Below are 22089 nucleotides of genomic sequence, written 5' to 3'. Positions count from 1 at the left end.
ATCCATATGTAGTATTTTATTCGAAATATTAGTTCAATGCCCATAAAAAAGCCTTTTACAAAAGACTATATTAAATTTTATTGTTTTCGTAATAGAAAGTTATTTATGAAACTGAAATAATTCAAATTTAATCACGACAAAAAAAAATTTAATTGAACTCGTTGTTAGAATGAATTGCCGTAAATGGTAAATATGCTACTAATTTAGCAATTATTAATAATTTAAGTAGGTATGTGTGTGTACAAAACGCAGCAATATTTTATATTTTAAATATGCAAAACAGTTCGTTTAATTACTTTATTATAGCTGAACATAAATTTTGCAATATAAATTTTCATTTTTGCACAAAAACTTGTTCGTTTAATATTGAATTTGGAAATACTAAAATAATTGAAATTTGTAATAAAAGCAACGAAATGGAATTTATTTTTAAAAACTAGTAGATGATGAGTGGTGGTATCACTTAATTGGAATACTCTTTAATAGTTTACATCACTCGCTCAGTGTAAATAGTGTTCACCGAGGCGATAAAAAAGACAAATGCAGAGAGAATTGAGTAAACTAACGATCGCTAGACGTGTCAAGACATATATCTGGATCTGGATCTATAATATATTTATGTTAAATATTTATATTTTGTATGCCTCAAAAATATGGGAAAATATTACTACAATAGATCTGTCGATGGGCATTAAATACAGCTGGTTAACACCAAAGAACAATCAAGCCTTTGCCTTCATTTTTCGAGCACAAAAGATCAGATAACCTGCCTTTGTATTGACATAAAAGGAGATTTTAAAGTTTTTTCAACCGTAGCTAGACCCAAGAATTTGGTATCACAAAGGACACTCGAATCTGTCTAGGTGAGATTGTCTGCAGTTGCGGAGTTCTATCCCCTAACCTAACCTAGACTCAATATTATAACTCTATAAACTCAGAACCAGACTGTTGCTATAGACTTTTTGAAAAAATCTCTTCCGAACACTACCAAAAGAACACTGTATTAAAGCTCCATATGAGCCACCTTAACTACACATGTTCCACAAATTTAATTTTTTCCCGCTACAAAGCAATAATTTGACCTTTATTTTGTCGAAAATAAACAAAAAACGAATATTAATAAAGCAAATTCGATTTAACGCGATTAAGCAACCGCATTTTCCCCATATAACTTATTATATAATGAATTTTTATTATTACACTATTTACTACCACATTGCGCATTAATAACCACAATTAGGCATTTATCTGACAAAAAACATCGGCGGAAAAAATCAGATGAATTACAACACGCAAACCGCAAATATTAAATTAATATCATATTTATTTATTATTTTTTTCCAGTCGCGTTCGCTTTCCGCTATACAAAGTGTGAGTTCTTTTTTAACAGTTAATCTATTCACATATATTATACCATATACATATAAAAGCGGTATAAACATATGGCGATCGATTTTCCACGCGATAATGAAATGTACATAGTCTGTGGTTGGCATAATTTCCGTCAATGAATACTCAAATAACGGTACTTGCAATCCACATTAGATGTGCGTGGCATTAGAGATGGCAATATTGTTCAATTTTGGGAGGAAATTCGTCTCATCTTATTGGAGGAATTCAGTAATTTTCTTCTAAAATAGTTTTTTTAGGAATATTCTAGGAAACTCAGATCAATATGTATTGGGCTTAGAACCAACCCATATATTATCCATATTGAATCCTTATTTTAAAAATGTTGTTCCACACTTAAGAAATAATGCTTTAATGCGTTAAAGTGATTAAATAATAAAGGCTGACTTTTTAAATATTTTTGGTGAATGAGTAGATACCAGCAACAAGTAGAAATTCGAAAACAGGCAAACCACCTTGATTATTCATTTAATAAACAAAACGTTTAATAGCCGTTTCGCACAACAGCTAATTGATTAATTAACCGGCCTTTGCTTGATTAAAGCGCTGATTTAGATCTATTTAACATACAAAATTAAAATCTCATTTTTCTACATTAATTCTTAATCGAGTTGACAATAGCATTTATACTACTCGACGGTAGATGTTGCTGCGGGAAATAATGGCTCTGGTTATTAAGAAAATAGCAATCAGTTGTTGAAACTTACCAAATTCTTTTGAAAAGCAAAGGCAAAGAGCAAAAACTGGTTTCTCAATTAAAATTTTAATTGATCAATTAATTTAGCTGTGCGAAAAGGTTATAATCCTCTAAACCATCACAAGTTTTCTGATCAAACATAATTGGTTTTGATCTCAAATGAAACGATTCGCCCGATTTTCTGAGAAGACATTTTGAGACGATTCGAACTAATATATTTCAATATTTGCGAAAGGCTGCAGAGGATTAGAGAGATATCGTGGACTCTCAATATTTCTTATGGATAACTACATAACATTTTGTTATTACCAGGCCAATCTGATGTTAATAGATTTTTATTTTTTTCAAAAGTAATGACTAGAATGCTTCGAAAAAACGTTAATCAAATGTCGCTTGTTCTTCACATATATGCGGTTCCGTTTTACTACCTTTCTCTACCAATTTTGCTAGTGTCAATTGCTCAATTTCGCGCCATTTCTAATAGTCTGTCATCCCTAATATTAAGTGTTCCAAATAGAAAACTCTGTGTGCTATGTGAGTACTATTAATAGGGCTTATGCAATTGAGAGTCGAGTATATTCGCATTTTACCACAATCATAATTTAGTAATAGCAAAAGAATAATTTCAAAATGCATGCATTTTTAATATCTCCGTGCATAGTTTTGTTGAAAATTAAATTATTTAGTTTATTTTTTACAGACTTTCAACCAAAATAAAATTAGGAGTAATTTGTAATTTAAATTTTAATTAAAATCTTTTTTAATCAGCAATAAGAGCATATCAATATTATGCAGCAAATGAAAGAATTTCTTGATTTTTTATATTAGTAAAAAGTATAGTGAATAGTAGTGTATGAAGGTTCGCCTAATTATTATTTGTAAAGCATAAAACCAAACGAGATAAATATGGAATCATATTAGGTTGTCAAATATCTTGCTCCCGACTTTTTGTCTTTCGGATACGTATAAAGCGCTACGGAGCTCGTATCTGGCGATACTATATATCTTTGAAAGGTCTTGACATAACCTACAAAACGACGCTATGCAGGATTTGTTTGGATATTGCGTTCAACAGTTATAGACGTGTAAACATGGAGTTCACCAACGCCGAAATTCGCGCTATTTTAAAGTTTTCCTTCGTTAAAGGCAAATCCGTTAGAGAAACGTTCCGTGAGCTTAATGGTGTTTTGGGGGATGGGAATGGTTTCGACGATTCAGAGTGGGTGAAAACGACCTGTAACGACGAATACCGATCAAATCATGGAAAAATACCGATCAAATCATTAACCAAAATGTGGTATCTCGTGACATCGCCCAAGAGATGGAAGTTAGTCACCAAACCATTTTAAACCATCTGCAGAGGTATGGATACATAAAACGGCATGATGTTTGGGTGCCGCATGATTTGAAGCAAAAAAACTTCTGGACCGAATCAACGCCTGAGATATGCTGCTGAAACGGAACGAACTCGACCCGTTTTTGAAGCGGATGGTGACTGGCGACGAAAAATGGATCACATAGGACAATATCAAGCGAAAACGGTCGTGGTTGAAGGCCGGTGAATCGTCCCAAACAGTGGCCAAGGCGGGATTGACGGCCAGGAAGGTTTTGCTGTACGTTTGGTGGGATTGGAAGGGAATTATCCACTATGAACTGCTCCCATATGGTCAGACGCTTAATTCTACCATCTACTGCGAACAACTGGACCGTTTGAAGCAGGCGATCGATCTGAAGCGTCCTGAATTGGCCAACAGGAAGGGTGTAGTGTTCCACCAGGACAAGGACAGACCACACACTTCGTAGATGACTCGTCAGTAGCTCAGATGGGAGGTTATACTACTTATAATAGGGTTTGAACTTCCAATATTAAGTTTTTTAAGTTTTCATTATATAGAATTTATTTCGAGCGAGTTTCTAAACATAACCTTAAAATACTTTCCAGTACCGGGTTACACGAAACAACGAGTGATTTTTAAAAGCTTATACTTGAGATCTCAAATATATTTTTCAAACAATATTGTGTTACGTTTTTTATATTACTTTTCCTATAAGAAAATAAAATATGCAGCATACTTTTAAGGGCCTAACATTCTCGAAAGGAATTTTGATAATTTTCCTGACATTTTCTATAGATATTCCAAAAAAAAAATTTTGAATATATTTTATACCGAATATTTTCTAGTAATTTTAACACTTGGAAAACAATTCTCCAAAAAATTAATAAAAACATTCCATTCGGCATACCTTTAGGTGTCTGCTGTTGACGCAACAAGTTACCGTAAATGTTCAGCTATAATTTACCAATTATAATTTTCGCTCGTTTGTGGATATTTCGTCATTGCGCTCGTCATTTATCACAAGTTAATTAATTTAAATATGCTCGAATAAAACTTTGTGCTGTCTCAAAAAATGTCACAGCAGGCAAACAGACGTTCAACAAAAGCAGAAAGAAGCTTGAAAAAATGTTGCAGAAAAAATTACAAATGATCCACAAAATAAAAAGAAGAAAAATGAGAAAATGAAAAAAACAATAAAAGAAACTTAGTAAATTTGGCTCAAGAAAAATCGAAGACTGACACAAAATGATAAGAAAAATACCAAACGACCTTCAACAAGCAGAGAGAAATGGAAAGTGAAAGCTTGCGTGGCGGAAGGAGGAGCGCGGAGACGTGAGTGTGCAGATAGATGGCGGTGCTGAAAGGCAGGAAGGAAGCTTTGGCTGGCGGCAAACTTTGGATGATTGCAGCTGGAAGACTTAAGTTGATTTTATAAGCAATTTGTCAATCATTTTCGCGAAAGAAAAGCAAAACAGAAGCATAGAGGACAAAAAAAGGGAAAAAAATGAAAACAAATATAGTGAATTGGGTGAGCGAGCAGAAGTTGAGAGCGGAAATTGTATTTATAACAGTGACTATTGGTACGCTAAATAAATAATGCTAAGTTTCAATTTTCTGCTAACAAAGTTACATTAAGTAAATCTATTTACTCTGTATGTATGCTCAAAAAGAAGATGACACAGCATAGCGAGAAAAAAAAGAACGCTGAGATGCTTAGCAATTTCCATGGACAGTTTAACGCTATCAATAACGAGTGCAAATCAAGTGGAAAAAATTGAAATGAAAATGATGCCAACCAGTGGGCAGCACAGCGGCAGCAACAGCGACTAGAGAAAAGCGGAAAACGAAATACAAAAAAAATTGTGTGAGATAATAAATTCTTCAAGCGCAAATTTGGTTGGTAAAGGACGAGCACACAGTCAATGTCATTTCTTTTATATGACTCTTTACGAAATCTGATACAAAGTCGCTTTCACAAAAACGAAAAAATAACTAAATTGCATTTGCTGCTTGAAAAAGTTAATCAAAAAAGTATTTGAGAAAAATTAAGCGCAAAGTAAGTTGCCTGATAATAGAAATTTCAGTTAGAACAACACAATCTTCTGCAAATTTAAAACAACTTTATTCACGCCACTTCAACGGAGTAGCCACTGAGTGAGCTGTTATCTGCGTAGCAAATGTCCAGCGCCCAATTTCGCTCGCACTTACTTTCTGTCGTTATCATTTTGGCACATCATAAATAATTTTGTTTGAACGTCTATCAACTTAACGATGCACAACTTACGGCTTTTGCAAGTAATTATGATAAGCTGATTTTTCTCTCTCTCTCTCTCTTAGTTTTACTTGCACTTTTCATGTCCACGAACAAACGAGTTTGTATGTATATCAGGTAATGAGGCAGTGAATTCATTATATTCACTATTTACTTCGAGACTTAAATTTAAAAGAACACTCGAAGCTTAAATATTTTTCCTTGAGGTACCAACTACATCAGCTGAGTCTTCTATAATTGGCTTTGAAACGACTGAAAACTTTGTTTGGGATCTTAAAGGTGTTCTGAGACCAAAGTGTGTTGGGGGCATAGCATTTCTTTATCTGAACGAAAGCGACAAATTCTACATCGACATTTTTTTTAAATCATCGAATACTATATTAATATCGTATATTGACTCGAATATAAGAAAAACGCTTACTCAACTGACAACAAACTAGTCGAAACAAATAAAGATTTATTGGATTACTGTGTTACTATAGTCCCAAATGTTAATATAATAATCATTCAAGTGATTGTTCGAGAGCCAAATGAGATAACTACACTCGTAGTATGCAGGGCCTGCAATAGTTCCAAGTGCGACTACATCTTAAGATATACGTTCACCTAATTTAGTTGAGATTTTTCACTTAATAACCGATATTTAAGGTATACTATATAAAGCTAAGGGGAAATTTGAAAATTCGTATATTAGGTTTATAGGGGCTCATGAGGAAAATGTGCTTTCCCACTATTTTTGGTGAAAAGACAGCCTAATTAAAAAGTTGGTCGATTTCGGCAAATCATAGACTAATGATGCCACATCTTAAAAGAACTTGTGATGTATTTCGATATATTCACTAGTGCTTAATTTATATATTGTGAATGGAGAGAATGAGACGAAACGAAACGTTGAGCCATATAGTAAGGCGTGAGTTTCGTGCGATTTCTAACTATAAAATAAGAATTTAAGGGCTTAAGTGGGTTTTAAAATTTCAAAATTTGGACACCATTTCTCTAAGAGTTGTGGAAAGCTTTTGTTCAAATTTTGCACACAAATGAAATTATTAATTAATAAACGAAAGATTTTCTTTTTAATTTTTTACAACTATTTTTTTCAAGCCAATATATGGCATAAATTTGACTAAAAAAGTAAGATTTTGTTAAAATTCTGTCAAAAATTCAAATTTTAATATTTTCTCTTTTCTTTCGTACGTTAACTAGATTTATCCATGTCTTTCAAAAGGGTGCAATTTTTAGTACTTTTCTACATAACCGTGTGAATGTTTTTTATTCGATTTCACAATTTCATTCAAACTGACCATTAACGGCCGTACTTTGTAGACTATGACGAATAGTAATTGAGTTATGTTTCGACTGCAGCTTCATCTTCATCGATCATAACATTTTTTTCATGAGATTAATAAGCAATTCAAATATGAACTTAATACCTTATGATATTTAGAAACCAATATTTCGATCTTAATGCTATCTAGTGTAATTCAAGTTGGAAATCAAACATACTAACTACATACTGTTTACAGTATTCTTTGTTGTTTGCAAGAATAAAATAAATCCTTTTCATATATTTTTTTTTATTTCTACATATACATGCTCACAAACACCTGACAAAGACCCCACAACCCTTACATGTGAGATAGGATGACAGCTGAACATGTCACAATAATTACATATACACATGTAACTAACTGGTCCCCTGTTAGCAGGTATTGATTATTTTGCGTTTAAATAAAAAATAAGTTAGTTTGAAATTGTCTGCGAAACGCTGGATACTCATACTTGTATACAAAATTTATTCCTTTGTTTTATTTTGGACCATGTGCCTGGTGTCACTTTTTACTTAAATTTTATTAATTCTTTTACGCGGATAAACGTGAGCTTAACTTGTGCATAAGCTGTTTACATCAATCACTTAATGAGGATTTGAATTTGAAATGCAGAAAAAATGCCAAGATGCGTAAATTTATTGTCATTTTATTTTGGTTGAGGCATGACGAATGCAAAGTGATGTCTTCAGTGTCACATGGCTATAAAGGAGGTAGGGTTAGAATAAAAACATGATCGATATTTTTTATACTGAAATCTTTAGTAACATACTATGTATACTTAAAATGTTCATTTCGTTCGCAAATATGGAAATACTTTATTGATTCTTATAAGTTTTGCGAAAGATTTTTTATCCTTTGATCCTGAGTGAAAATAATCAAAATATTTCCGAAGAATAGGATTCTAAATGATGCCGTAATATTTTGGTTCCCAGCGTCAATGTCAGTAGTGTAATAAGTCTTGTACCACTTAAATGCTTATACTATAACGAAGTGGATCTGTCAATTTGTTACGTATATTACACGGATATGATTCCACTTTTATAGGTTTGAGTCTATTCAATTATGGACTTTCTATGATACCACGATATATGGCAATTGAAGGACACAGTAGATGTAGCGTCCTCAGTAATCATGCGGTTGCGGTCTGAGTCAGCAACTATAGTGTCAGGGACTTTTTAGACTCATCATGGTACAAGTCTGTAAGTTACGCTCGTTGTTGTTGTTATCTAAACTCTACTTAGAGTTAAATACTATACTTTTAAATTAATTTAAAAACTTACCAATATAATTGAAGTTAATTTTTAGGTTATAAAAGCTCTTGACGCTTCCCACAAAGTACCTGAAGTGAAGAAAAAAATCCAAATTTATTCCAGACGTTTTAAATTTAATTTAGAGATATATAATTTGATAGTTAAATTAAACAAGGTTTCATAAATATAATGTATGCTAAACGAATATCCACTGTTAACTACTGTTATATAGTGTAGTTGCTAATTGATTAATTAATCGGCCTCTGCTTGATTAAAATGCTTATTAAGATCGATTTACCAAACAAAATAAAATTTTTTTTTTTTGAATTTTAATCGACTTGAAAATGGAATGCAACTGTGCGACAAAGACCGTATTTGTAATTATTATATACAGTATGTTACCTTTCATATTTCTCTTGTCAAAACACTTTCTTGACATACTGTACGCTCTTTGGCTGCTAAAAAGTAGCAATCAGCTGATGAAATTTACCAACTTATGAAAAGCAAAAACAAAAATGAGTAGCAACTGATCGGTTATCGAGTAGCCAGCAGTGTGAAGGGCAAAAACTGGTTTCTCAATCAAAATTTTAATTGATCAATTAATTTGGCTGTGTGAAAAGGGTATAAAGTGTTTTCTTCTTCTTCTTGTTGCTTTAATCCAGCCTTCATCTCCTGATTATCTTTTTGCACAAGAGCGGAGAGTCCAACAATCGATGACGATGGAACAGATGTTCCATTACCCGACCATGAAGAAATTCGAATAGCAATTACCCGCTTGAAGAACAACAAAGCAGCGGGGGCCGATAGATTACCGGCAGAACTATTCAAATACGGCGGCGAAGAACTGATAAGGTGCATGCATCAGCTTCTTTGCAGAATATGGTCGGAAGAAAGCATGCCTGACGATTGGAATCTCAGTGTGCTCTGCCCAATCCATAAAAAGGCAGATCCCACAATCTGCGCCAATTACCGTGGGATCAGCCTCCTAAATATCGCATACAAGGTTCTATCGAGCGTATTGTGTGAAAGACTAAAGCCCACCGTCAACAAACTGATTGGACCTTATCAGTGTGGCTTTAGACCTGGAAAATCGACAACTGACCAGATATTCACCATGCGCCAAATCTTGGAAAAGACCCGAGAAAAGAGGATCGACACACACCACCTTTTTGTCGATTTTAAAGCTGCTTTCGACAGCACGAAAAGGAGTTGCCTTTACGCCGCGATGTCTGAATTTGGTATCCCCGCAAAACTAATACGGCTGTGTAAATTGACGTTGAGCAACACCAAAAGCTCCGTCATGATTGGGAAGGACCTCTCCGAGCCGTTCGATACCAAACGAGGTTTCAGACAAGGTGACTCACTATCGTGCGACTTCTTTAACCTGATGCTGGAAAAAATTATAAGAGCTGCAGAGCTAAACCGAGAAGGTTACAATCTTCTACAAGAGTGTACAGCTCCTGGCGTACGCCGATGATATTGATATCATCGGAAGCAACAACCGCGCCGTTTGTTCTGCTTTTTCCCGCATGGATAAGGAGGCGAAGCGAATGGGTCTGGAGGTGAATGAGGACAAGACGAAATATCTCCTGTCATCAAACAAACAGTCGGCGCATTCGCGTCTTGGCTCCCACGTCACTGTTGACAGTCATAACTTCGAGGTCGTAGATAATTTCGTATACCTGGGAACCAGCATCAACAACACGAACAATGTCAGCCTCGAAATCCAGCGCAGAATAACTCTTGCCAACAGGTGCTACTTTGGACTGAGTAGGCAATTGAACAGTAAAGTCCTCTCTCGACGAACCAAAATCAAGCTCTACAAGTCGCTTATCATTCCCGTCCTGCTTTACGGTGCAGAAGCTTGGACGATGTCAACATCAGATGAGACGACACTAGGAGTTTTTGAGAGGAAAATTTTGCGCAAGATTTATGGTCCTCAGAACATTGGCAACGGCGAATACCGCAGACGATGGAACGATGAGCTGTACGAGTTATACGACGACATTGACATAGTTCAGCGAATAAAAAGACAGCGGCTACGCTGGCTAGGTCATGTTGTCCGAATGGACGAAAACACTCCAGCCCTGAAAGTGTTCGATGCAGTACCCGCCGGAGGAAGCCGAGGAAGGGGTAGGCCTCCACTCCGTTGGAGGGACCAGGTGGAGAGCGACCTGGTTACACTTGGGATCTCCAACTGGCGCCGAACTGCGAAGGAGAGAGACAGGTGGCGCACTATCGTCGATTCGGCTATAACCGGCTAAACGGTTGCAACGCCAATCACATACATACAAGAGCGGAGAGTGTTAATAAAATCAAAATTAATTTAGAAAACATTGTAAAGTAGAATTGCAATTGATTACACTACCTAGAACAACAATGAGCGGACTACTATACAGCAATGAGAAATAAATTATGCGATTTAGCCAACAAATATGATATTCCAAAGAGCAGCGGAATCGCTATAAAAGATAAGCGTGTAAGTGTGTAAGAAGCCCAACAAGCCTTGCGACAACAAATGAGATTCTAAGCCTTAGCAATTTCACACAACATTACGCTGAATGGCACAACAGAATGACAGAAGTTAAGTAGATGAAAATAAAAATTGCTGCTGCAAGAAGAGACAACAAATCTACAGGCAGCTATCGTGGATTGAGCAACAATTTATGTGATTTTTTTATTTTTTTTTATTTTTTTTCTCTTGTCATATCAAGAATTTATGCCATTGTTGCCGCTTGTTAGCGTTACAAATTCAATTTTACTGCTATTGTTGTTGTTGTACTACGTATTATACTATACTTGTTGTTGTCATGGATATCTGTCATTACAGGACATGGCAGTGCAATATGACGCTGATGCTGAACAAGTGCAATGCAGCAGTCAAACTGAATGTGAATGGGGAAAACGCCGCCGCACCCAAACAAACAATAACAACACAGCAACAGCGTATAATAAAAAATAACTCGACCAGAAATAATATTTTATTTCTTAGTACAGCTTGCCTTCTTTGAGCTGCTCTTCAACAACAGCAACAACAACAACAACACAATGGCCGGCAAATGTAACGCAAGCAATGAGTGCTCGTTATGCGTCAACGCTGCCGGAACTGAGTGCAGAATAGAAACGGAACAATAAGGTAACAAAGCACAAAGTGTAACAATAACAGCGGCAACAGCAACAACAATAACGACAACAACAGTTCTAATATATTGCATGCAAACATTTGCAATAACAGTTGGAGTCGGCGAACAAAAGCCGTTGCAACACTTAAAAATGACGGAAACATATGACTTCACTAAGCTGATTGCAGGAATATGAAAGCAGCGAAAGGATACAGCGTCGAGCGTAATGGTAAGCGGTAAGCGTTAAGGAAGTACTACTAGCCAGGCCGGACTAAGGGATTAAATGTGCCGTTTTGTTGGTATGTGGTTGTTGTTGTTGCTATTATTGTTGTTGCAGTAGTTATCATTTATTGTTGTTGTCGTTGCTGCTTTCACGTTTCATGTTTTTGTTGTTCTTTTTAATATTGTTGTTGTTGTTTTTTTATACTCTCGCAACAAAAGTTGCCAAGAGAGTATTATAGTTTTGTTCACATAACGGTTGTTTGTAAGTCATAATACTAAACGAGTTAGATATAGGGTTATATATATCAAAATGATCAGGGTGACGAGACGAGACCGAATGTCTGTCTGTCCGTCCGTCCGTGCAACGGATAACATGAGTAAAAATTAAGATATCTTGATGAAACTTGGCACACATGTGACTTGGGGCCGTGAGAGGGTTACTTTCGAAAATTGGGAAAATCGGACCACTGCCACGCCCACAAAATGGCGAAAACCAAAACACTATAAAGTGTCATAACTAAGCCATAAATAAAGCTATGGAAATAAAATTTGGAACAAAGGATCGCACTAAGAAGGGGCATATTTGGATGTAATTTTTTGGGGAAGTGGGCGTGTCCCCGCACTCAAATCGGTTATTTGTATATATGTATCTCGCTAGCCAATGAAGCTATATAAAACAAACTTTCTGCAGTCGGTTATCTTACGTACCCCACCACACACCATGAAAATAGTTGAAATCAGATAATAACTACGCCCACCTCCGATACAAAAGTTAGGTTGAAAATTACTAAAAGTGGGTTAACTCACTAACGAAAAACGTCAGAAACACAAAATTTTACAGAAGAAATAGCAGAAAGAAGCTGCACTAAGATTTTTTTTACAAAATGAAAAATGGGCGTGGTATCGCTCACTTTGGGTCAACAACCATATCTCAGGAACTATTCGACAGATTTCAATAAAATTCGGTATATAATATTTTCTTGACACCCTGATAACACGGATAAAAAATGAGCGAAATTGGTTCACAACCTCGCCTACTTCCCATATAACTCAATTTTTAATTCCATCTGATTCCTTCACTTTATAATGTATACATAAGGAACCAATGAAGATAGCGGAATAAAACTTTACACAAATAGTGCTGGCTTCACTTGTGAAAAAATTGTCGAAAACGGACTATAACTTTTCAAAGCCCCAGATATCGAACATGTTGAACTCAGCGCCTAAGGATAAATTTTAACCGAAAATATCGATAAATCTCTCAGATAATTTAATGTAATTCAGAGGAAATTGTTTTCTTCTAACAGTGGGTCTCTGTTCCAAAAATTATTAAAATCGAGTCATAACATCTCCTAGCTCCCATATACCTAATTATAGGTTTTTCAAAAATACGATGGGCTATATTCCGCATATATGTATTGGTTAATATGTGAGCTATCTTAGCAAAATTAAGTGAGCGTATAGTCTTGGATATAGTGCACCTTGCTGGTGAAAAGGAATGAAATCGGTTCAGGAAATACCTCAGCCCTCATATACTATATATGACGGTTTTCGTTATTCTATTAAACTTTATGCCGAATTTATGGGTAAAATTGTGTGTTATCTTAATAAAATTGCTTCAATAAATTGCGAGAGTATAAAATGTTCGGTTGCTCCCGAACTTAGCCTTTACTTACTTGTTAATATTTCTGTTGTTGTTTTTCATGTTATTGTTTTTGTTGTTGTTGTTGTACCATACAACATTGTTGACCAAAGTGCACTAACTCCAACTTAAGTCAAGTATATGTACTCCACCGAACGATGCTTTATGTTGCCTTAAACCCACACACACATACACACCCATACATCTATCAATGCATGTTTTTATTGTTGTTTTTGTGCATGTTATTTGTATAAATATTTATAAATATATACAAATTACAAGTAGTTGCAGCTGCATATATAAATGCAACAACCCACATACACATAACGCTATATGAATAATATGACGACCAACAGCGCGTATGAGTAACATTTTGTATGAGTGTTGTTAGCTCGAAGTGGCCATATCCGTATGCACTTACGCATGCTTGGCGCTTTTGGTGGTAGTTGTTGTTGCGGCTGTTGCTCTTCTATTGCGGTAAAAAGCACGGAAATGCAATGTTGCATTTGATATGCGGCACTTGAATATCTAGCAACAAACACACACACACACCCATATATAGAGCAAAAGGCTCGCATATATTTGCAATCAGCAACTGACTAATAAATAGCAAAACATTTAAAAGCTTATTTGTAGACAAGTTTGTATGTTTTAAGGCATCTTTCGTAGAAACGCACTTTTGACTCACAATCACTCAACATAAATATATTAAGTACCCAGGCAGTACGCTGCACTTGTAACCGTTACAGACATGCCAAATGCTTGTGTATTACTCATGTAATAGCATTTCAAATGTCTGCTTGCGAATCTTTTGAGCTGCCGAGCTTACAAGTTATGCTTAGAAAATACACAAAGTGCATTCCTAGTATGCTAAGCATGTGAGCATATACTAGTGTGTGTGTGTGTGTGTTGCTTACGACTACTTTATGTGGCATAGAAAATTGTGCGCATTTTAAATAGTTTTGCAAAATACTCAAAGTGCAATTGAACTACTGCAGTTAAAAGGCATACAGTCATTTGATGTTGCTCTGCAAGGCAATATTGATTGGCTGACGAATGGTTGAATGAGTTCCGTCAGAAGCCGTCTGGGTTATTGATAATATGCGCTTTTGTACTTTTCAATGAAAAATAAAGTCATTTTACGATCGTTGCCATGTCAATGATCAATCTACGTAAAGTTAAGTAGACTAGAGTATATAGAGTACAATGAGTATACGAAATATTTACAAAGATTTAGAAAAGTTCACATGCACTTAGCCTTTGGACCATTATTAATTCGTATTGTAGGGAAATTATAAAATACATCTCCTCTCTTGAGTTTAGTTGGCAAAAAATGCAGAGAGTTTTAGCAGTCAAAGACAACCTATCAGTTTGACATTACTGTTAGGTATTATTTGTCAACTTAGCATACAAAGACAGGAAGCGTATGGTTACGTTCAACATTTAACTTGGTAATGGTGAAGTCTTCAAAGATGCAGTCGAAGTGACCATATACCCCGATATATTTTGCAAACACTAAGACGTCTTTTCTGCGCACTTGACAAATTCCGCATATTGATAATTTATCAAGATTTTCCTATTTTGTGTCATAAATAAAATGCTCTCTTCTTGATAAACTGATATGTTGCACAAAAGAATACAAAGTTTAGATTTACGTAGTCTCCGAGGAACTTCTCTATAGTCCCTTTTATTTACAAATCCCCCTCTATATCGAGTGGACTTCCATATTTTTGAATAATGCTTCTGCAAGTGGTACTTATTGGCCTTTTATTCATCATTTTCAACTAGGTACATATGTACAAGTATGCATTGAATGGATGACATATGGACATCAAGACATTGATACTGATCAAAATACGATGAAGATATTTAGAACTCCTGATTTCTTGATCAGTTAACAATCTGAGCTGGGTAATGTTCAAACTATATTTCAATATCAAAGAACAAATTTATCTGTCTTTAGTGGCTTAAGCCGCAAAATTTTCGAAAAAACATACTCAAACTATCAATAAAAACCCGCGACTAAAGTTTGGTATCTCCGGAAACTGGTGAATATGTACATCAGTAATCGTGAAATAATTTGAGAAATATAATAAAGTTGAACTTCCATAACTTGTAATTCTATAACTCGAAGTTCTTCATATCTCGAACTCTTGCACTGGTAATATAAGTCAAATTTCATACAAATTACCTTCCATAACTCGAAATCTCTCTATCTCGAAGTTTTTTTGTGGATTATGGTGATTCGAGTTAGGGAAGTTCAACTGTAGTTCCAAAGTATATACATTTACTTTCCTAATTGCTAAATAAATTTATAAATTTAACAAGTAAGGAAGGTCTAAGTTCGGGTGTAACCGAACATTTTATACTCTCGCAATTTATTTATTTAACTTAATTAATATAATATAACACACAATTTGACCCACATATTCGTCATATATATTGTATAAAGTCCATTGAAAGTTGGAAACCATAATATTAGGTTAGAAGCACCGAGGTCCTCGTGTTCGATATATGGGGCCTTAAAAACCTATGGTCCGATTTCGGCGATCTTTAGAATGGGGCTGCCACACTATTAACATAGTATTTGTGCAAAGTTCTGCATCGATATCTTCACTAGTACTTACTTTATATATTATAAAGTAAACGATTCAGATCGTCTTAAAATTCTGGTATATAGGAAGTAGGCGTGGTTGTGAAGCGATTTGGCCTATTTTCATTCGGATGTAAGGAAACTATTACAAACCTAGTTTCATTGAAATCGGTCGAGTAAGTAGTTCCTGAGATATGGTTTTTGACCCATAAGTGGGCGATGCCACGCCCATTTTTCATTTTGTAAAAAAAATCTTAGTGCAGCTTCCATATGCCATTTTTTATGTGAAATTTAATGTTTCTGGCGTTATTTGAGTTAACCCACTTTTAGTAGTTTTCAACATAACCTTTGTATGGGAGGTGGGCGTGGTTACAATCCGATTTTCTCCATTTCTGAACTGTATAGGCTAGTACCTAAAAGAAATGACTCTATATAGTTTCCTTGATATACCTTTAGTAGTTTGCGAGATATGTACAAAAAACTTAGTAGGGGGCGGGGCCACGCCCACTTCTCCAAAAAAATTACATCCACATATGCCCCTTCACTTCTCCAAAAAAATTACATCCACATATGCCCCTTCATAGTGCGATCCTTCATACCAAATTTTGGTCCGATTACATTTTCTAACTTAACCTTCTTATGGTGCCAAGAAACACGTCTTCCAAGTTTCATTAAGATATCTCAATTTTTACACAAGTTACAGCTTGCACGGACAGACGGACAGACATCCGGATTTGAACTTTTCTCGTCATCCTGATCATTTTGATATATATAACCCTATATCTAACTCGATTAGTTTTAGGACTTACAACCAATCGTTGTGTGGACAAAACTATAATACTCTCTTGGCAACTTTTGTTGCGAGAGTATAAAAATTTAAATAGTGGACATTACCTTCTCTCGCCATATCTTAGTTAGGAATGCATCAATCTTGTATTAAAGTACATATACTCGAAATAAAAGATTAAAGTTCTAAGATCTTTTAGCATCTGAATAAAATGGCATTGTCTCATATCTGAAAGTTTGTCATTGCAATTTGATGCGTTGTCATTAAGGTCATATCAGCGTCTTGTCTACATTTCAACTGAGAAAACTAGAGCTATTCTATAGTTGTACTCATATTTTAGCCATTATCCCACGAATCACATATATTTGCCATTTTTTTTACCTAAACATATAAAGACTTTTCTTCTCATCTTATCCCTGTGGAGCACCATTTCCCACAACTTTATTGTTAAGCATCTTTTGTTAAATAAGTTCATATAAATTTCTTCCGAACAATTTCTTACGCTTAAGCTTGCACTCTCCTTTATTCACTTGCACTTATCGCAAATGACCAACTAATAGTTGAGAGAGTGGTACTTACACAGAGTTCAGCTGCCCATTAGCGAGGTTCGTGCGCATTTCCGCTAACGACTTTAGTGGATGCACATACACATAACTAACTAATGGCAGTAGACTCACTACATAGCTGTATGAATGAAGAAGAGAATATGGTATAAAAAAAGAATAATAAGAGTGCAACGTAGAATAGGTTAGCAGGTTCCGGCTAAGCTCGGCCACCGATTTATAGTAGTTTATGGCAAAAGAATATGGAAAAGGAGCTCAAACTTTGAACTAAAAGTCGCTAACATTGCCACAAGTAACTTAAGAGAGCACGTTAACAAAAATAGACAAGAGCATGCTATGAAAGTAACTTAAAGGATGGCTTTTAGTTTAAAGGGGATACGCGAAGGCCAAGCCACTGCTTTATTCCGCTTAATTAAATCACGTGTGAAATTTAATGAAGAAAATCCCGCGACTAATGCCAAACTATTTATTTCAGAAGCTAAAATCTTGTCAGCCAAAGTAGGGGAAAAAGGAATGAGTAATGTGTGGCATCTGAAAAGCATCTTATATATTATACTTAAGTGTATGCTTATAAGTAGATGCATTAGGGTTACTTATACTCGTATGTCGAGTATGTAGAGATCGAGTGAAATTGAGACCACTGAACATCGGATCATATTCGCGGAACACAATCATACTTCAATATACAATAAAAATAATACTGTTAGGAAAGGAATTACAGTTAAGAGAGTACACGGTGTTCTACATTAAATGAAAAATGCTGAACAGGGTCGCCAGATAGTTTAATTTTCATTAGAAATTCTAATAAGTATAAGTACTGTATAAAATCACTAAAAAACCTCAGAAAAGTGTTTATTACCAAAATATTATTTTACAGAGTTGCCACATGTGTTTAAGTTTTGTGAAGGTAATTAAATTATTATAAAATTTCAAATGCCAAAGTTTATATTTTGAAACAGGGTTGCCTATTTGAATTTCTAAATAAAATAATTAAGGAAGAGGGGAAAATAGAAGGAAATGTTTCAACTGTATAGTAACATAGTGTTGCCAACTGATTTTATATTTTTACTAGATTAGTTTTGTTGGAAATCTTCCAGCTCTAAGTGTAGAATGACTAATTCGATGTTAGCTTTACAAGCCTGCACCATAATTATAGTGTTGTAACGATTATCTAAAAATTCCAAACTAAATGCCATTGACTTCCTCCTTGACTCCAAGGCGGTCATTCACAGGTAAGGGAATCGTGTCCGAAATTTAGACTGTAAAGAGTCTAATGTGAACAATTTCTACTACAACCAACTTGATGTTACGGATTGTATACAAAGGCTGTTATTTCTCCGATCTACTCTGATTATATTTCTTGTGCGATGTCGATTAGCAAATATGTGCCGTTTCGTTCGATAATCTGTTCCATTTAGACGGCAACTTCATAATAACCCCCTCGTAGAAGCTCCCATACTTATTTGCAAAGAACTCGGACAGCCGCTTTTCACAAGCCTCTTTTGAGTTCAACTTTACGCCACCAAGGGCGTTCGCCATGGACAGGAACAGGTGGTAATCACTTGATGCTATGTCCGGGCTATATGGTGGATGCGATAAGACCTCCCATCCGAGCTCTCGTAGATTCAGACGAGTAATCAACGAAGTGTGTTCCTGATGGAACACTACACTCTTCCTGTTGGCCAATTCTGGACGCTTCTTGTGGATCGCCTGCTTCAAGAGGTCCAGTTGTTCCCAGTAGATGGTAGAAATAAGCGTCTGGCCTGCATCTGTATGGCAGCATCTCATAGTGGATAATTCCCTTCCAATACCACTAAACACACAACAAAACCTTCCTGGTCGTCAATCCCGGCATGGCCACTGTTTGGGACGCTTCACCGGACTTAGACCACAACCGTTTTCGTTTGATATTGTCGTATGTGATCCATTTTCCGTCGCCAGTCACCAAACGCTTCAAAAATGGGTCGAGTTCGTTCCGTTTCAGCAGCATATCGCAGGCGTTGATTCGGTCCAGAAGGTTTTTTTGCACCAAAACATGCGGTACCCAAACATAAAGCTTTTTTTGTGTATCCAGCCTTTTGCAGATGGTTTAAATGATTTGATGACTAACTTCCATCTCCTGGGCGATGTCACGAGATACCACATGCCGGTCTATAGGCAGGGAGATATTTGCCAACCTAATATTTGGCTGATTTCAAGTTGTATCAGGTTCTATAAATAATTTTACGGGCACTCTGGAAACTCGCACATGTGAAAGATCTATCCAGAATAGCTGGCGTAGCATTAGACGAAATGTGTAGTGATAAAAAATATGTATTTTAGCTAATTAAAGATACTTCCATATACTTGCTTCAGCTTCAACGTAACATTATCTTAGTTAAATCTGCTGTCAAAGGCCTCACCCTAATATATTATAAATGTATTATAACGGGTGATTTTTTTGAGGTTAGGATTTTCATGCATTAGTATTTGACAGATCACGTGGGATTTCAGACATGGTGTCAAAGAGAAAGATGCTCAGTATGCTTTGACATTTCATCATGAATAGACTTACTAACGAGCAACGCTTGCAAATCATTGAATTTTATTACCAAAATCAGTGTTCGGTTCGAAATGTTTTTATCGACAAATTTTGTTCAGCGATGAGGCTCATTTCTGGTTGAATGGCTACGTAAATAAGCAAAATTGCCGCATTTGGGGTGAAGAGCAACCAGAAGCCGTTCAAGAACTGCCCATGCATCCCGAAAAATGCACTGTTTGGTGTGGTTTGTACGCTGGTGGAATCATTGGACCGTATTTTTTCAAAGATGCTGTTGGACGCAACGTTACGGTGAATGGCGATCGCTATCGTTCGATGCTAACAAACTTTTTGTTGCCAAAAATGGAAGAACTGAACTTGGTTGACATGTATTTTCAACAAGATGGCGCTACATGCCACACAGCTCGCGATTCTATGGCCATTTTGAGGGAAAACTTCGGAGAACAATTCATCTCAAGAAATGGACCCGTAAGTTGGCCACCAAGATCATGCGATTTAACGCCTTTAGACTATTTTTTGTGGGGCTACGTCAAGTCTAAAGTCTACAGAAATAAGCCAGCAACTATTCCAGCTTTGGAAGACAACATTTCCGAAGAAATTCGGGCTATTCCGGCCGAAATGCTCGAAAAAGTTGCCCAAAATTGGACTTTCCGAATGGACCACCTAAGACGCAGCCGCGGTCAACATTTAAATGAAATTATCTTCAAAAAGTAAATGTCATGAACCAATCTAACGTTTCAAATAAAGAACCGATGAGATTTTGCAAATTTTATGCGTTTTTTTTTTTAAAAAAGTTATCAAGCTCTTAAAAAACCACCCTTTATGTAAATACTAACTAAATACATCTACGAATGTACTCATATGTTAAACACTTTATAACCTCATGTCAATATTTTTGCTATGCCAACAATAAACTGTAAACTGTGGCACTACGTCATTAATTACAATGACAGCGCTAAACGCAACTCCCTTGACATAAATTGTGGTCGCCCTCAAAATACGCCAGGGGCTGCAGCTCAATTTTGATTTGTGCTTTTCGTCAACGAAACTATTTGTGGTATATGTGTATGTATGTATGTGTTTATCAATGTCTTATACTTCATTTTTCAGCACATTTACTTTTATAAGCGCCACAATTTTAATGCCAAAGTCTTTTGACTTAAAGCGCGCTTGTAGCTAAGCAACGGCAACTATAGTACAAATGACTGATTGTTTATTGTTGTTGTTGGTGTGGTAATGCGAGTGAAATTAGAAAATATACACAGTCAAAAGTCAAGCAAAAGCTTACTTCATCAAAGCCAATGACTGTCTTTTATTTCAAAACAACACAAACACACACACACACACACAAACAAAAACACAAATGACTGCGCGTATTTAAATTGATGTGCTTAGGTTGATAGACACCGCCAAGCATTTTGTTCTTTTGCGGCTTTCAGATACTTAAAGTTTGCTAAAGCCTATTAAAACTAACTGTGGTGACATAATACAAATATTACGTATACGCCGCGTTGAACGGCGCAAAACCGCAAGTGAAAGGTTCGCGGAAAATTTAATAATTAAACTTGCAATTCATTTCAGTGGCAATTGTGTGTCGTCTTTGTTAATTACAAGAATTTCGCGACTTTGTGAAAGTATATTGTGTGTGTTTGCAATGAGATTATGATAAAGTTGCTTTCACTAATTAGTAAATAGACAATTTTCAATTAGATTTCTTGTATTTAGAGAATGGCAGCTTTTGTAGCAAATTGACTATAACATGTGTTATTCTACAGTTTTAAGTTGAAATAGTGTGGTTGTTGCGTCTTATAAGGCGATTATTTATATCAAAAGAGTATTTAATGTGGAAAGAGGTTTGGTTAAAGATTTTTTTTATGTAAAGGGTTTTGCTTTGAACATTTCAATGGCATAAATATAAGACGTAAGTACTACTGAAGAATTTGTACAAGTCTTGAGCCAAAAATATGAACCTTTGACAATTTATTTTGGAAGTAAGGAAAAGGAATTCGAATTCCACTATTTCAGGTTTTATGGAACCTGCATTGGTATACGCACAAATATTTACATTGTTAAGTTTGAAATCAATAAGAATGGTATATGAGGCTGTGGTAATCCCTGGACCTATTATATCACTAGTTTTCGCCACCAAGCTAGAGTGTAACCAAGAATATACGTTCACCTAATTTTGTCACGATATCTAATGTATTAAAGGTTAAGTTCGGGTATAACCGAACATTTTATACTCTCGCAATTTATTTATTTAATTTTATTAATTTAACACACAATTTGACCAACATATTCGGCATATATGTGGTACAAAGTCCATT

General features: G+C 35.6%; 1 protein-coding gene across 5 annotated transcripts in view; it reads right to left on the bottom strand.

The window, feature by feature from the left end:
• The window catches only part of LOC105212012 (uncharacterized), a 463761-nt gene that overhangs the window by 119368 nt on the left and 322304 nt on the right, over positions 1-22089 (bottom strand). For all 5 annotated transcript variants that reach the window (XM_054232153.1, XM_054232157.1, XM_054232154.1 and 2 more), the window contains one exon: positions 8325-8383. The gene's annotated coding sequence lies outside the window, so the exon portion shown is untranslated. The remainder of the gene's footprint in view (positions 1-8324; positions 8384-22089) is intronic.

The sequence above is a fragment of the Zeugodacus cucurbitae genome, chromosome 5 (assembly GCF_028554725.1).
Source record: "Zeugodacus cucurbitae isolate PBARC_wt_2022May chromosome 5, idZeuCucr1.2, whole genome shotgun sequence".
Classification (NCBI taxonomy): domain Eukaryota; kingdom Metazoa; phylum Arthropoda; class Insecta; order Diptera; family Tephritidae; genus Zeugodacus; species Zeugodacus cucurbitae.
Note: the sequence above shows the minus strand (reverse complement) of the source record. Positions and strands in the feature narration are given on the sequence as shown.